Raw genomic sequence first — 6,339 nt, 5'->3', positions numbered from 1 at the left:
TGACCGTAAGTGGACCAAGCAAATTTGTATCTCACGTTTGGCCCACGAAGGGTAGTTGTGGCAAAAATTCCATAGTTACAGAGGAATTTCGAAATCAAAAAAGTTATGTTTCTGATATGCAAAATTATAAAACCGATGGAAATCATAAATGCTAATCGTGTATACGGGTATACACGTTAAAAGCACCCCATATTTTTGTCCAAAAACAGACAGTTAGATTAGTTAAGTCCAGACCCAAATATAGCCGATAGCAATGAAACATGCATGATAGATCAGTCTCAGTTTTCCAAATTGGAGAGATCAAGTGACGTACATAGAAAAAATGCACTGTCTGAACCAAATAATTTTCACCAAACCTATTTCATTACTTCCTCAATAAATGAAACAGAAACATTCAACAGTTGTGGCTTTACATTCTAGACAATGAACTGGATATATGTTCAGAAATGACACTTGATAGATGGATAAGTTTTTCTCCAATGGTGAGTACCATGTCTTGAAAAGACCAGGGTTCTTATCCTGTTTAAGCATGAGAATGTGAGCAAAAGAAATTAATATAGTTTGTTACCAACATGAGAATGAGAAAACAATATAAAGCATCAATAGAAAGTTAGAATTTTGAAACATCGAGTATCTTATTTCACTTAAAATCTAACAATAAACCGCATCAATGGCCAACAAAGATGCCTTATGAAAACCTCAACTCTATAGTCTATACCATCCAAAAACAGCAAACACCCAAATCTCTTCATACTTGAACCAAAATTTGAAGAACCAAATAAACCCAAACCATACATAAAACCCTAACTCTATAACATTAAATCAACAAATAAAGTAGAAGCCACATCATTACCTTTGATTAGCAACTTCATAATCTGCCTCAGCCAGAGACTTGTGCAAGTCAGCCTTGTATTTAGAAGCCTTTTCAACTTTTCTTGTGTAAATATCTAACTCCAAGCATTCTTGTTCAAGTTGCACAAGCAGTTTATCTATTCCAGTATCACTCTCCCCAATTTCATCCCATATTTCCTGATCCAAATCAAGAGTTGATCAAAACTCCATTTTATAATAACTCAAATCACATATGAAAGATCAATAAACATAGATTAAGCAACATTATTCATGCCTCTATATTAGACATAGCAAGAGATTCTCTGGAGTTTTTTTTCTGGAAAAACCCGTCGCCTCATCTCCTCATCCGTTCGTAACTGAAATATGTGAACAGCATCACTGACTGCGCAGGTACCTCTCCATCAGGTCCAGAAATAAGTTATGGCCTCTCTGCAGCTTCAGCCTTTGTCAATAGAATCACACAAAACAAATATGTGACTGACAAAGTGTGTACATATAACACATGAGGTTACCTGGAAAAAGGCAACAACAAGTTCAGCCCAAATAAGTATGTTTCAAGTACCTTCTCACTCCATTCTGCAGCTTGACATTCATACATTCTTCTCAACCATACACTCATTCCATTCTCCATTTGGAAATACGCCATTCCAGCCGTAATGCACGCAACTAGAGCGAATACAAACATCAGCTTAACCCAAAAAAGACGCAGAACAATCAGGCAAAAATATATAAAGACAAAGGAAATATGGAGATTCTTAAACAAACACGAGCAATAAAATCTGAAATCGGGTGATGGGTATTTTATTTCCATGACTCTTGAGAAAGCTCATAAGATCAATTTTCAGTGATTTAACATCACAGGCTACCCCCAAAAATCAATCATACATGTTAATTTCAAGCACAAACTACGTACAATGCTCGAATGACAGACACCAAGGTGGTCTTCCTGCAATGAAGAACAATATTGACTGACAGACATAGACTGAAATGTTTAAGGTATAAATCCCCAACTTTTAAGGGCAAGCACGGTGAAGAGCAATCTTCTTAGAAAACTGAGTCTTGAGTCATCTTCTTCTTCATCACCACCACTACACCATCATCATCAAGAATCACAATTAATACCAGTTTAAGTAAACCGCAACCCTAATCAAGAAAAACAATACTTCAATCGAAACTATAACTAAGAAAATCAAGAGCTTGAAAATTTACCCTAACCCTAATATTAAAATTTAAATTTCCGAAATTAAAGATGATGAAGAAGATTGAGTATAGATAATTACCCAATTAATCGCGAAAAGGATTTTATCATTGACAACACAGACTACCAATGAATCGATTCTTTGTTTGAAGATATTGAGTTCTTTTTCACCACCACCAGTGCTAGAATCGAACCACTTACTCGATTTGTTCAGAAATATAACAAAAACTGTAAATCTGTTATACGAGATTAGTGAGTTTCAGATATAAAATTATTTGCTTGGTTCGTCTTGTTCAGCAGCAGGAACATCAAATCTGTTCTAAGTAACTCTAGGGTTAGGGGTTAGATATTGATATTGGTTTTTCAATCGAGAAGATGCAGGACAGTGATGAAGAACATAGGTTTTCATTTGAACGGTTTCAGAACTTTCTCCAAAAGAGGGAAAAGGATTTGGGGTTTCATTAGGGCTCACAGGAGGAAACGCGAAAGAGAAGCGAATCAATGAATGATCGAGATCCGATAATAATAGAAATAAGAGAACCGAGTCAGACTCCTGAGTATCTGAATGAGCTGAATAGTAAGTCAGATTCAAAGTGTAGGCAGCGACACTAGTTTTTCGCACGCGTACAATTGGGTTTAGTTGTGAATCGCAAATAAACTAAATAGTTGCGAGTTTTTTGCAACAAAAATTTGCAACTGAAAATTCGCAACAGCTGCTAAGCCATTGCTAATCTGAGTTGATAAACCCCATATTTGGTGTAGTGAGATTCCTGCTGGGATTCATAGGCGTAAGGAACGTGACTGTACCTTAATCAGTGTGATATTGCTTAGGGCTCAACTACATTCCAGTCTGAAGTTAACTTGTAGTAGGCTAGAGTCTGTAGCGGCTTAATACAGTGTGGTGTTCAAATCTGGACTAGGTCCCGGGGTTTTTCTGCATTTGCGGTTTCCTCGTTAACAAAATTTCTGGTGTTTGTGTTATTTCTTTTCCGCATTATATTTTTATATAATTGAAATATCACAGGTTGTACGCAGTTCAATTAATTAGATAATCCAACCTTTGGTTGTTGATATAAATTGATTGGCACTTGAACATTGGTCTTTGATACCGTTCAAGTTGTTTTTCATAATAATCAGGCTCGCGGATTTCTATCTGTTTGATTTGCTAATTACATTGAGAAACAGAGATATAACTCTTGAATGTATTTTCCTTGATTGAGTATTACTGTCTAATTGATTCTCTTGGAAGTATATTGGAGTTTGTCCATACAGATTGTCGAAACCAAATATTGGGTGCGGTTGTTAGACCCCCGCTTTTTCAATTGGTATCAGAGCAGGCAAACACGTTTAATCCCTCATAAGTCTGTGTTTGTAGCAATCTGACTCTATGGATAGAAACGTTATCTCTATAAACGTACCGCCAGTCTTCGATGGCTCGAATTATCAATGGTGGAAAATTGCTATGCGTGACTTTCTTCAAGACGTGATCTTTAATCATGGGTTCGTGTAGTTAATGGCTATGATCCTCCGGTTGTTGCCGAAGGTGATGTAATTATTCCGAAGGATATTGGTGCTTATGATCCTGCCGAGATTCTTACTGCAAAGAAAAATTCTGATGGATTAAATGCTATCATCCATGCCATTAACCCAGATCTTCTGCATCATATGACTACATGCACTAAGTCTAAAGAAGCCTGGGATATCTTAGAAACTGTATTCGAAGGAAATTCCTCTGAGAAAGATGCTAGGCTTCAAAACCTAAATTCTGATTGGGAAAACCTTTGTATGGCTGATGAAGATTCATTTGATGAGTTTAATCACAAAGTGTATGAAATTGTTAATGCATCTTTTGCGTTGGGTAAGACTATTCCTGAAAAGGAGATTGTGATGAAAATTTTCAGATCGTTGCAAGCCAAATACGATTCTAAGAAGTATGTCATCTTTGAAGGAAATAACCTTGATAATCTTTCCAGAAACTCACTCATTGGAAAGTTAGTAGTTCTTGATCATGATCAGAACACAACCGGAACTCTCGCGTTCAATGTTGTGACCAATACAAGTACTCTTCCTTACTTGTCTTGGGCTGATGAATGTTGTTCAAATTATATTGATCCTGACAGGTCATTGATTTTACAAAAGATCAAGGATATTGTGAGAAGAAGCAAGAGGTTTGAGGAATGTCTCTCTCTCCCTCTCTGATGATTTAGATGATTCAATACAAAGGAAATCAATTCAGTTGGTCAATCCGCATACTTCTGAAGTTTGCACAGAATTTTCAGCGTTCGCCGCAGAAACTTCTATTATCTCAAATCCTGATTCAGAATGCGAGTCTGACATTGAGATTTTTGAATTCTAGGATAAAAGTGAAGAAATTCACCAAGAAAATCTTCAACTAAAAATGAAGTTGAAGAAACTTGAATCATCACTTCAGGTGAAAAATCTTGAGATCGACTATCTTAATGATGAATTCACTGGAAGCCTATCTTTCAAAGAAAAAGAGATTAATACTCTTAAGTGTGACCTGCAAAGGTTATCTAGAAGCTCTGACAAAATTTCAGCAATGTTATTCGGTCAGAAATATTTAGGAAACACAAATGGTTTAGGGTTCAAAAGCATGATTGTGAGCACAAATAATTCCTTTGTTCCGACCGGTTCTGGAACTGTGGATATTAAAATTTGTGATAAACATGAGTGAAATCTGCAAAACGGAGATCATCTCTGAAGTGTATTGATAGACACATTTTTGTGTCTGAATTGTCCTCAATGGTTGTATTGTTGGAACTCGATTTTTGTACTAATATTGTGTTTTTATGTATTTTTAGGTATTTTTGGAAATAAACATTTTTGGAAAACTTGGCTCGAAAAATTGTTAAAGGCACCCGAAAGATTTGATATTAGCACCCACAGTTTGGATAAGGGGCACCCTCCAGAGGCACCCCAAGTCAGCTGCTAAAGGCACCCCCACTCTGGATGGGGGCGCCTCTCCTTCTTCACGATTCAAATGGAGCTTTTGGCGGGAAATCCACGTCTTTGTTTTTGCGCAAATTCTGAAAGAAATTTGGGAAGATTTTGTTAGAGACTTTCAAGGGATTTGGACAAGTATTACACGCTCATAATGTACACACATCTCTCACGTGTTTGAAGGAGCGAAACTCGGCTATATTTGGTATTTTCTCTAAAACAGGGAAGATAATATTATTCATGCGTCATCTGTTATATTTTTGGAAGTTAGGCGTGAGGATTGACCGAGTATTAATCAACCAGAACGTGTACACTACAAGTTACAATGGATTTGAAGTGCTGCAGATGCGTGAGAATGGAAAGAAGAGGAAGAAAAGGAAAATATTCCCGTGAAAATAAAAAAATCATTAACGGAGAATTATTCGAATTGATGATGCAGATTTGAAGTGTTGTGACTATATAAAGTGTTCTGAGGGTGTTGGGAAGGAGGATGGAGTGTTAGGGGTAGCTACAGAGCTATTAAGAGCCGATGTAGAGAAGAGAAGAAGAACAGCAGCAGCAGTAGGAAGGACTTGCAGACGACACAAATAAAGTGTCGTTCTGAAGAACACGAAGAACAGACGAAAAATAGCAGCTGTTTCTGAACAGTGACAACGATGGAAACTTTGTAACGGCTCTATTCAAAATTGTAACGTTCATCTTCGTTTCGCAACAGTCTTTGAATTTTATTTGAGTGGGTTCTGTAACGGATATCCACCGTTACAAATCTCTGTTTTCTTAATATTCCTCAATAGAAACACCATTTGAGCTATGAGTTATCTTTTTGAGTGTGTTTTCACTATGTGGAGCTAGACCCCATCTCTGGGACGACGGACGAAGCTGAATTTCATCATGTGGTAGATTTAATTAATTCCTTAATTAGTATTTGCACTGATTTTTAATGAATTATGATTTCTATTAATTAGTTGTTATTTTGTTTGATGTCGCATGCTTTGTTTTAATTACTTTTGATGCGTCATGCTCACAACTTACAACTAATGTTTTATGAAATCTACTTTGGCAAACAATAGAGTTATTGTTTCTTTTGTCTTGAGCTATAAATGTCTAGAATTAATTTATGAACCCATGAACATGAAAAACAGTAAAATCCCGAGTCCCAGTAAATTCTTCATCCTGTGACCATATTTTGTATATATTTCTTTGTTTCTAGTATTTTTCCATTATTTAAGCCTAGAATCAATTTCATCAAGTCCGAGTGAACGACAACTCTACTTACCACTATATAAAATTCGATCATGTATGTTTTATGGAAATGCAAGTCATGTTCA

General features: G+C 36.3%; 1 long non-coding RNA gene across 9 annotated transcripts; it reads right to left on the bottom strand.

The window, feature by feature from the left end:
* Positions 1-250: 250 nt before the first annotated feature.
* LOC113291187 lies at positions 251-2,538 on the bottom strand. 9 transcript variants are annotated; one of them, XR_003331617.1, is made up of 5 exons: positions 2,133-2,538; positions 1,766-1,940; positions 1,415-1,518; positions 854-1,294; positions 251-519 (listed from the first exon to the last, which is right to left on the bottom strand). It is a non-coding gene; the product is annotated as an uncharacterized LOC113291187 (long non-coding RNA). The 9 variants fall into 9 exon arrangements; XR_003331618.1 differs by having other exon boundaries at positions 854-1,287; positions 1,365-1,940; XR_003331616.1 differs by having other exon boundaries at positions 854-1,281; positions 1,365-1,940.
* Between the last annotated feature and the right edge of the window lie 3,801 nt (positions 2,539-6,339).

This window comes from Papaver somniferum, chromosome 1 (assembly GCF_003573695.1).
Source record: "Papaver somniferum cultivar HN1 chromosome 1, ASM357369v1, whole genome shotgun sequence".
NCBI lineage: Eukaryota > Viridiplantae > Streptophyta > Magnoliopsida > Ranunculales > Papaveraceae > Papaver > Papaver somniferum.
Note: the sequence above shows the minus strand (reverse complement) of the source record. Positions and strands in the feature narration are given on the sequence as shown.